Source organism: Manis javanica, chromosome 1 (genome assembly GCF_040802235.1).
Source record: "Manis javanica isolate MJ-LG chromosome 1, MJ_LKY, whole genome shotgun sequence".
Lineage (NCBI taxonomy): Eukaryota > Metazoa > Chordata > Mammalia > Pholidota > Manidae > Manis > Manis javanica.
The window spans coordinates 156,204,109-156,214,432 of NC_133156.1; the positions used below are offsets into that span (position 1 = coordinate 156,204,109).

The following is a 10,324-nucleotide window of genomic DNA, read 5'->3' on the forward strand; positions in this document are numbered from 1 at the left end:
CTCCAATGAGTTCTGCACAGTGGTATAGAGGGCATGTCAAAGTGTGGGCAAAGGGTCTGTTTGTTTCTACGCAGAAGATCAAGGCCTAGCTTGGATACCCAGAAAATGAACTAAGATACGATATGAGGAGGAGCTTCCGGCATCAGCACTCTCTGGAGGACTCGTGCCGGGGGATGATCATCAAAAAGCCTCCACAGGGATCCGGACGATGCTGCGGTTGTGGCTGCATCCAGCCCACCGTCTCCTGGACTTGCCATAAGAAGGAGGAGGGAGATGTCTAGGCTGGCATGTGCATACAGTGAGACAACGAATTTGACTGGATCTGTACTGTTGGAACTCAACCAGGAGTTGGGAGGGGTGCAAGTTGTAGCACCCCAAAATCTCATGACTATAGACTATCTATGGTTAAAAGAACATATGGGATGTGAACAGATCCCAGAAATGGGCTGCTTTAATTTGTCTGATGGTTCAAGTACAGTTGGAAAATATCCATCATATCATAGATAAATTTTCACAAATGCCTAGGGTGCCTAAATGGTTTTCTTGGCTTCACTGGAGATGGCTGGTAATTATAGATTTGCTTTGTTTATGTCACCGTATTCCTATTATGTTAATATGTGTGTGCAAATTAGTTAGTAGTTTAAAACCTATACATACTTAAGGTACTATACAAGAAGATATGTCAAAGAAATAATCAATCCTCCCAAGTTTCCTTCATATGCTACATCTATAGCTTTTCTTCTTCCTTCCTAATTACAAACCTTAAATAGAATTCGTGCCTCATATCGAATTTACCGAGTATCATAATTCCTCCAGGTGGTAAAGATACCTCAAGACAAGTGCTGGGCATAGAAGCCACAGGGCATAAATCTGCAAAGAAGTAAAAAGCTAACCTTTTCAAACAATATGGCTTCTCTGTCACTTACCAACTTTACATTTCCCTGTATGGCCCCGGAAGATGACTGGTTAGCCAGAGACGGGTAAGATTCCTCAAGGGAGGAACAACCTAAGACAGGCACAGTCGCAGGGGGGCCATCAGGTGAGAATTTGGGGATCAACAGAGGTGAGGCTCAGAACCTCACCCCCCCTGCTTTGAGAGAAATCTTCTGCATCCGTGGATGTCTTGCTGCCCTTGTCTAGCCTGGATTAATACTTAGTCCATAGGCACACACCTGATCATCTGATCATCTACATTTGCCTTCTTACAGCACTAAACTATGTTTTCTACCTTTATCTTGCATCTACCTACCACTTCAGCATTTTATTAAAAATAAAAATAATAATAATAATAGGAGAAATGTGGGATCAACATATAAATCAAGTACAAAAATCAAATGAATATTCATATTTGACCTGATGGTTTATAGGTCATATTGCATGATCAAAACCGAAAGTTTCTGTGATGACTGCCCTTGTACTGTTCACCATGTAAGAATTTATTCACTCTGTAAGAATTCGTTCACCATGTAAGAACTTGTTCGTTATGCTTCAGAAGATTGGAGACTGACGAGAATTAGGCTTGAGATGGATTAATGATTGTACATTGAGCATTGACCCCCCTATACTGAATTTTATTGTTGTTAACAACCATTTGATCAATAAATATGAGAGATGCCCTCTCAAAAAAAAAAAAAAAAAACACTGAACTGTACGCTTTAAACGAGTGAATTGTGTGGTAGGCGAATTATATTTCGATAAAGCTGTTATTAAGAACAACAAAAAAAAAAAAATCATTTATTTGATAAGGGCCTAGTACCCAGAATATATAAAGAACTTGCACAACTCAACAGTAAAAAGAGAATCCAGTTTAAAAATGGGCAAAGGACTTGCATATTTTCCCAAAGAAGATATGCAAATAATGGGAAGCACATGAAAATAACCCCGTTAATTACAAGGGAAATACAAATGAAAACCACTTTACACCCATCATAATTAGAAACAAAACAAAACCAAAATACTGGAATAGAAAATGACCAATGTTGACAAGAATGTGGAGAACCTGGAACCCTTATGAATATTTGGTGGGAATGTAAATCGGTGCAGCTGCTGTGGAAACCACTTTGGGGGTTCCTGAAAAAGTTAAAGCTGGAATTATGTGACCCACAATTCCAGGCCTGGCCATATATCCAAAAGAATTGAAAACCATGATGAAAGTTTTAAAAGGCTTGATGATGCCCCATCATCTTAACTTTTGCTATTGTTTGTTCTTTTGGTGTCATGTGTCATATGTAATAAACCATTGTCTAACCCCGGGTCACAAAGATTTACTCCTGTGTTTTCCTTTAAAGAGTTTTATAGTTTTAACTCTTACTTCAGAAGAATTAATCTTGTGTTTCTATCATCAACGATATCTCTGGTTCTTTCTCTTCTCAGTTGTTTTACAGAGCCTTAAACTAGCGTCCTTTCTCTTCTGGACAATGGCCATGAGATAGGAACTTGCTGTTTATTAACAGGGATACCATAGACCTATGGCTTGTAGACTGACCAGTAGTACTGTTAATAATGAAATCATCTTATATTTTCTATCATTTTTTTGCCTTTAATAGTATCTCATTTAACTCTTATAGTACACTTCTAACTTAACATTGAACAGATTGGAAAACTGCTTGTGGCTGGACTGGTCTCAGTTTCCTGGAGAATTGATGGTAGAATCTAGAATCCAAGGAAATTTCACAGGGGTGTCTTTTAAATACTACATTCTTTGAAAAAATGTAGGCAGAAATAGAATAGGCCTTTATTTCATTTATTTGAGTGTACACTCTTTCCCCAGTACTGAGTATCTTGTATGTTATTTTATATATTATTACTTAATCCTTAAACATTTTCTTGATGTTGAATCATACTCTTCTCATTTGAGAAAAGAAGAAATCTGGAAGTTAAATACTTTGAAGGTCAATAGTAATCTCTGAGGCCAACACCTGAACACTTCTCAATCACTCCTCGCCCCTGTCAGCCTTATGTCCTCTCTCAGCTGGATTTCATGTGACACTGTCCCAACTTCATTTCAAGGCAGTCTCAAAGCTTTTATTAACTTTATTTATTTGTTAATACCCTAATCAGTCAGGATTCACATTTAATATCTTAGGTAGCAATTTACTACTTGAATGGCCTTCTCACGGTGTTACTGTAACTATATTAATGACGACCTTTGGACAGACAGACTTGCTTACGTTGTATTTCCCTAGATTAGGAGAAGAACATTGTTCTAGGCCAGATTGTTCCTGTATATAATAAACCTGAGAGATCCACTTATAGCTATTCAGACTGCATTAGGAACACTCAGTTCTGCTGGCTTCATTTCTTTTAAATGCTTTGTAGAACATCCTTCGCCTATTTTGTTTACATCCTGTCCTTACTTAGCACATTGCGTATTTCCAACCTTGAAGCACTCAAGCCATCTAGTTTCAACCAGGTTCCTAAATGGGGCTGCACAGGGCTGGTAAGAATCATAGAAGCAAGCAGATGGGTGCCTCATGAAATTAGGGTACCTAACGTGGGTTTTGGTAGTAAGATGCTAAACTGTAACACATCTCAGTCAGTTCCCTTTCCTTCCTTTCAGTGGTGGTTCCTATTCACTCACTCTTAGTTTTGTATTTGAGATATTTGAAGACAATGAGGGCAAGTTCTTTCTGAACAGATAAGGGTCATCTCTCTCACTTCCATCATGGCCGCAGCAGTCCGCAGCGCTCTTGCTGTGCTTACAAATTCATCTCCTGAGTCATAGGGTTGCCCAGAATCCTCAAATACCTGGATCTGTAAAATTAAAGCATCCAAGTTGGAAGCAACCATGAAGGTCATTTAGTCCACCCACTGACTGGATTTCATCCCAAAGGTTTTCAATCTTTTCTCTGAAGTAATTTCACCCTAAATGACATACACTTGTACAACATGTTGACATGGGGGCTGAGATAAAGTCCTGAAAATGTTGCAGGAAATAAAGCTACTGTAGTAATGAATTATTGTACATATATCACAGCATATAGAAAATAGTTCCTTACAGGCTGTTGGTGATGGTCACTTCCTCATAGGCTGGTTGTAACTTTGCTCAGGTGATGGTCATTTCCTCATATGATAGTTGTAACTTTGCTCAAGCTATTTAAAAAATTTGGAATGCAAGCGAATGAAAATGATATAATTATATACTGAGTTATAGAATTATAACTGACTTTGAATCCACTATAATTTATGTTTTCAAAGTAACCAACTTATTTTCCTTGTTTTCTGATACAAATCACTTGTGATATTTAACCTCTCAACTGATGCTAACAAGGTGGTATGAATGCCAGGAGGCAATCAGAGATGAGAAAAAAATTGGTAATTTTTTTTATCCAAGTCCACAGACTCCTAAATCTAGTTCTTGGGTTACCTTTATTTGGGTTCATGAGATTAGCCCAAATAGGCCAGACCCAGAAGCTTGGAGAAAACCAATATACAGAGATTTAGAATAGACACTCTGTAGCAGAATTTAGATCACAGACCTTCCCCAGGAGAGAATCAGCAAAGACAAGAGAGGGCGTGTATGGGAAGGCAGCCCAGGAGAATGACAGGGAGGTTTCCCGCCTGCCATCAGACCTCCCAACCAGAGCCCAAAGTACCTCCACCCAGATTCTTTTATGTGACCCCATTAATTCCCTTCACTGTTTTGGCCAGTTTTGATTGTATTTTTCTATTATTTGTAAGTAACCATGAGATTCCTGATTGGTACCTTGGATCAGAAGAGATTAGGTGGGTCCTATGAGCCAAACAGGAGCAGGTTAACTCTGGTATTGGCTAGTCTAGAGATCAGACTGGAGCAGTGGTGCTCCAGAACCCTGAGGGCTCTGCAGGGAGGCCTCAGGGGGCACACGGAGTGGGGAGGAGAGGCCTGTGGGCGCTCCACTCTTACTATGTTTATTTTTTAAGTAAAAAATTTCATCTACATTTTTACCTGGTTCCCGCGTAATAGTTTGAGGGAAGGATGCTGTCTTTTAGATGAGTTTGAAGCACTGTGCTAGGCCTTCTGGGGGCACTTTTGCATGTCTTCTGGCAGGGAAGAGCATACCTCCAAAATAACTCTGGGCATAGGGCTGAGAGCATAATCAGGACTCGTGTATTTCATACCTAGCAGATTATCATCTTCTCTAACAATAGCTATGCAGGGCAGTGACTGCTCCACTTAATAGGTGAGAAAGGTTAAATGACTTCCCTAAGGTCACAATGCTCGGGATAAGACAGGTTCACGATTCACACTCAGGCCCATTTGACTCCATGCTTTTTTCCCACTGCTCAGCACTAATTCACTAGTTCAGATATATTATATATAATAAATAAGTTATTTATCTTACGGCCCTTGCAACGATGGTCTAATTTAGTGGCCTGTGATTTTTTTCTTAATTAAGTCTCTAGGATTGTCTGAAAGATCTAAATTATTACTGATCAAGGGAATTTGGGAAATCAGAAATCAGGTTATTATGACATCATTAATTCTACACACACTAGAATTTTATTTCTTACATTCTGTTGGGTCTGAGTTTAGAGACCATAGGAAGGGAAGAGACGTTGGAGGTTAGAGCGGCAGCCAGACAGGCTCTGGTTTGGTGGTTATGTCTTCAGAAGATAAGATTTTTAACTCATAGTCTGCATTATGTAGGAATGATTTGTGGTATTAGGGGTTCCTGGAGTTCAGGAGAATTTTGCTTTATTGCATATAATAGGACTCATTTGATATTTAAAAAAATTTTAATGCAATTAAAAACAAATCATTTTTATGGCCCAGGAGAAGATGATCTACTGCCATATTTAAATGTCATGGTACATATGAGCCTCCTAAAGAATTCAGGCTTTCAGGAAAATCTCAGTGAAGACTGCTGCCTGAAATTATATGATATATATGTTAAGAATGTGGCACTATTACATTCTTATTTACAGAGATTTGAATTTACTAAACATGTCTTCATTGTTTATTTACTTATTTATGGAAAACTTTTTTATACAGTAATATTTTGTTCATTATACCTCAATAAAGCTGAAAAAAGTGGAATGATTGTTGATGAGTTAAATAAATTGATTCATCCTGAAACAAAACTTTAAAATTATACACTTGTGAATATTACTTCTTGCATAATGATTATAGAAATAGAAAATTTTTAAGTGAAACTGGGAAAAATGTTGTGAATTTGAGGAAGGATAGTTAACTGTGGTAAAACAGAGACACTTCCTTTTTTGTGATCATTTTTACTACCAAGAAATACTGAGCTTTGTGATATCTTGGAGTAAAGCATTCATGTGAAAACATAACTTTTAGAAAGTAAGTTTAAAACTTTTCTCACAACTTATTGAGTTTAGTGAAAGTTTCTTTAAGATACTTGATAGCAAGGTTTCCTTTGAAAATATGGCTGAATGTTTTCATGGTTACCTACCTTTTACCCCAGCTGAATGAATCAAAGAATTACAAATTGAAGGAAATGCTTTTATAATGAAACTAGAGACTGCCCATAGCCTACACCAGACTACCAAGAAATTCTTCCAAATAAAATGAAATTTGGACTGAAATCTATAAACATATTTTTTACCTCAAATAGATGCATGTTTTGTAGAGTAAGAGGAATGCGTATTCCGCAGAAGGATCTTCCAACAGTTACTTTGAAACATAAAGATTTAGAATGAAGAAACGGGGGGAAGACATCTGTGTGAAGGGCTGATGTCCACGGCCGGTTCCTGGGAGACATGCTCCTGTTATTGTATTAATGACGTGTGGGGAAAACGGCCTGGGGCGGGGGCAGGAGCAGCAAGAAAAGGACGTCTCCACAGTCTTGCCCAGAAGGACCACAAAGTTCCTTTCTTCTCTATACTGCTCTTAACTGGGAAATCATAAAGGAAAGCAAGGTTTATGTTTATAAATGTGTCATTAATACAGCTGACTACACAGAAGCCAAGAAACCTGTGTATGGCAAAATAAAATTAACAAAAGACAGTTCGGAAACATGTTGACACTTATTATGAGAAAAGCTTCCATTGTATATGAACTACTTATAAATCAGCAAGAAAAAGGTGAATAGGCTACTAAGGTGAAAAGGTAATTCTGGGAAGAAATGTAAGTGGCTAAAAAATACAAGATTTTTCTCAGATTGGCATGTGAGGACTGAGTGATAGTGGGGGTCCTCAGGGACTCCTGTGTACTGGTGACAGGTGTATTAATTATGGTGACCTTTTGGGCAGGGAATTTTGTGAACTGGTATCAGAGTTTAAATTATTTTTTTAGACTCAGAACTACTTACAGGAAATTTATGCTACAAACACTGTCCATGAATGATCTGTGTGTGTGTGTATGTGTGTGTGTGTGCACTTGTGCACATGCATGTACATGTACAAAAGAAGACTAGCATGAGAGGGATCATACAGATAGATATTTATTGGAGCATTCGGGTTGTTTCCAATTTTTATCAATGGAAATTTCTTTGATAAATTTTAGTACATTCCTATAGTAGAATGCTGTGAAGCTGAGAATGAAGTAAAACTGGACATTGACATGGGAAGATATCTAAGATTATTCAAAGAAGAAAATAGGTTGCAAATAGAACAGAGAAGACTCAAGCATTGCTAAAGTATACATAAAAAATTAAACATATGCTAATATATTTCTAAAATACAGTAGGAATCTATACTAGCAATGTACACTCAACTGCATGGTGCCTGTTTTCCTTACAGATGCTGCTTTGACAAGACTGCATCATGAAGCCTCTGCCAGCCCAAACTCCTACAGAAACCCGCCTGCTCAGGCTCAGTCTCCACCTGTTACTCTTCACCCTGTGCATGCGTCCCATTCTAACATGTCTTGTCATGCACCCCCAACTCACCCCGTGGCACCCCACCCCCTACTAATTTAGATGGCACAGCTGCACCAATCTCGCAGCATCTTCATGCACAAACCAGCCAATTCCGTATTACATTCCAGGCACTGCACCTCCAGGACAGAGAATGCATCGTCGCCAAGTTACGCAGACGATGGAAGATCAAAGGATGATAATGCAGCATCCAATGTATGTTTCATGTTTTTAAAAAGATAATCACACATTATTCCTTTTCCTTCTATTCCCATTGGTTTATAACACTATAAAATCAGTAGAAGCAATTAAGTATACTAAACCACCAGTTCACTAGGTTATTCTTTACTAACCAAAATCTTCCTCTGTCTTACCCTGAGTTGTAGGTGTTGACAAAACAAGTTAACAAAACAAATTTATTTAACGAAATCAAACCATTTTCAGGATGCAACAAAGGGTCATTTATTTTTGCAAACCAGTCTCTTGTTTCTTTTTTCAGCTTCCATAGTAAAGGTTAATGTTAAAATTGATGATCTTGAGAAACAAGATACAGTACTCAAATATTTACTTTGACTTATATGTTACCACCCAGACGGAAGAAGAGTATTAGCATTTTTCAGCTGTTCTTTTTTCAATGTCTTTTTAACTTAATTTATTAATTTAAATATTATTGTATTACCTTAACATGGGAAGACTAACTGAACTTTTTGCTTTTTCTTTGAAAATTAAGTATCTGGTTTTCTACTTTAGGGCAGCAAATTCTGTTCTTCATATTCTGCCTGTTGTTTTTGTAAATACAATTTTACAGGAAAACAGCTACCCTTTAGCCAGTACAGCTGCACCAATCCCGCAGCATCTTCATGTGGTTCATTTCGTCTGTGGCATCTGTGCCTTCTTTCACATTACAAAGATTAACTTGAGTATTACAAAGACTTAGTAACTACTTAGTAAGACCTAGTTGAGTATGGCCTATAGAGAAGTATTTGACCCTTACAGAAATGTTTGCAAAACTCTTGAAATAATTAATGATCTACCACTTCTGTGACTTCTTCCTTTAGTTGTATAATTTATGATGATATCCAGAATCTCTGGTTGTTGTTGCCATTGTAATATAGTAACCCTTTATATAGAAAGTTGCCAATGTAACATTAATATTTTCCAGTACCTGCAAGATTACCTGTTCTAAATTGTTAAGATTAAACACGCAGTAGTAACCACAGTGGTGCTCATGTGAAACCTGAGCATAAGACTGTCTATTAATGATACCTCGATAAAAAAAAAAAAAGATTAAACACGTAAAATCTGAAAATGTGTTAGAAGCTAATAGGAAATAAGAATTAGAGTATAAAAGTGCATCACTGGAACTTTTTTTTGAAGTACTCTGTTCAGAACTGTGCTAATATTTGTAAATTTGACTGACTGTAGAAAGAGAAAATATATTAATCTGGAATATAGAATAAAGAGTGTGAATGGAGCTAATATCAGTTTCCAGATATGCATGTCTTGTCATGCACCCCCACTTCACCTCTTGTTGCATGTGTTTGAAATAAATGCACAAGGTTAACATTTTTTTCTCTTAAAAGATTTATCTTTTAAAATGGCTGAATGTTACAATATAAAGTAAAGCAAAATAAGATACTTCCATTTTCCTGCCTTACGTGTTTATAGATATATCTTACTTGCTCCTATAGCATTTGCTCAGGTGTTTAATTTAAAAAATTTTATTTCCATTCAAATTCCTATTATTTTACTTAAAATATCTGCTGTAAAGAAGGTATATAACAAAACATTCAAATTGTCTTTTTCCTTGGATAAATTTGAATTGGAGGTATTGTAAGAAATGAGCAGTGAGAATTTGTGGGGTTATGATTTCTTGATTTAATAATTATTAAATCTGTTACATTTTTATAATTTGTTATTAGATAATGAATTTCATGACTAATCTATAGACATTTGAATATTAATACTAGGCTATTTTTTCTACATTAAGAAATAACCAATTACTCAATTATTTCCGGTGGTCTTTCTGTGTTCTGTTTCCAGGCTGGTCCCTGAGCGCCCCCGACCTCACTCACATAGGATGCATCCCTACAGTGGACACGGACATCCTGTGCCTGGGACTATGTCCTCACATCCTCGGTAGGCTCCAGAGAGATCTACCCCATCAGTATCTTGTCTGTTTCAGCGATATGCTCAGTAGCTTGTGGTCAAACGGCCAAAATCAATGCTTTATAGTGGAATACCATCCAGGGTGGTGCTGTGGAGAAACTGAATTCAGCTTAGCTGTGAGGCACCGCCTCTGGGCAAGTTAGAGACCTGGAGAAGCAACAGGAGGAACTTGAGTCCTGGGGCAGGGGGCCATGTCACACAGGAGTTAAGCTGTTCTGTTGTCCTTCAGGGGTGTCTACCATTAAAGCCAGCTCCCTAAATACATCCTGCTTCTCACAACTTCTTTATACACCCTCCCTGTTCTTAGTACTCACATCTACTTGACTGCCTCTAACCCTGGCTACTGACAAGAG

General features: G+C 37.6%; 2 protein-coding genes across 4 annotated transcripts in view; one reads left to right on the forward strand and one right to left on the reverse strand.

The window, feature by feature from the left end:
- LOC140844008 (uncharacterized) overlaps nucleotides 1–10,324 on the reverse strand; it is a 106,979-nt gene that overhangs the window by 70,022 nt on the left and 26,633 nt on the right. The window lies entirely within an intron of this gene.
- Nucleotides 1–10,324, forward strand: part of LOC140849928 (E3 ubiquitin-protein ligase Arkadia-like) — a 33,762-nt gene that overhangs the window by 15,695 nt on the left and 7,743 nt on the right. For all 3 annotated transcript variants that reach the window (XR_012132343.1, XR_012132339.1, XM_073238932.1), the window contains 2 exons: nucleotides 7,687–8,018; nucleotides 9,846–9,941. The gene's annotated coding sequence lies outside the window, so the exon portion shown is untranslated. The remainder of the gene's footprint in view (nucleotides 1–7,686; nucleotides 8,019–9,845; nucleotides 9,942–10,324) is intronic.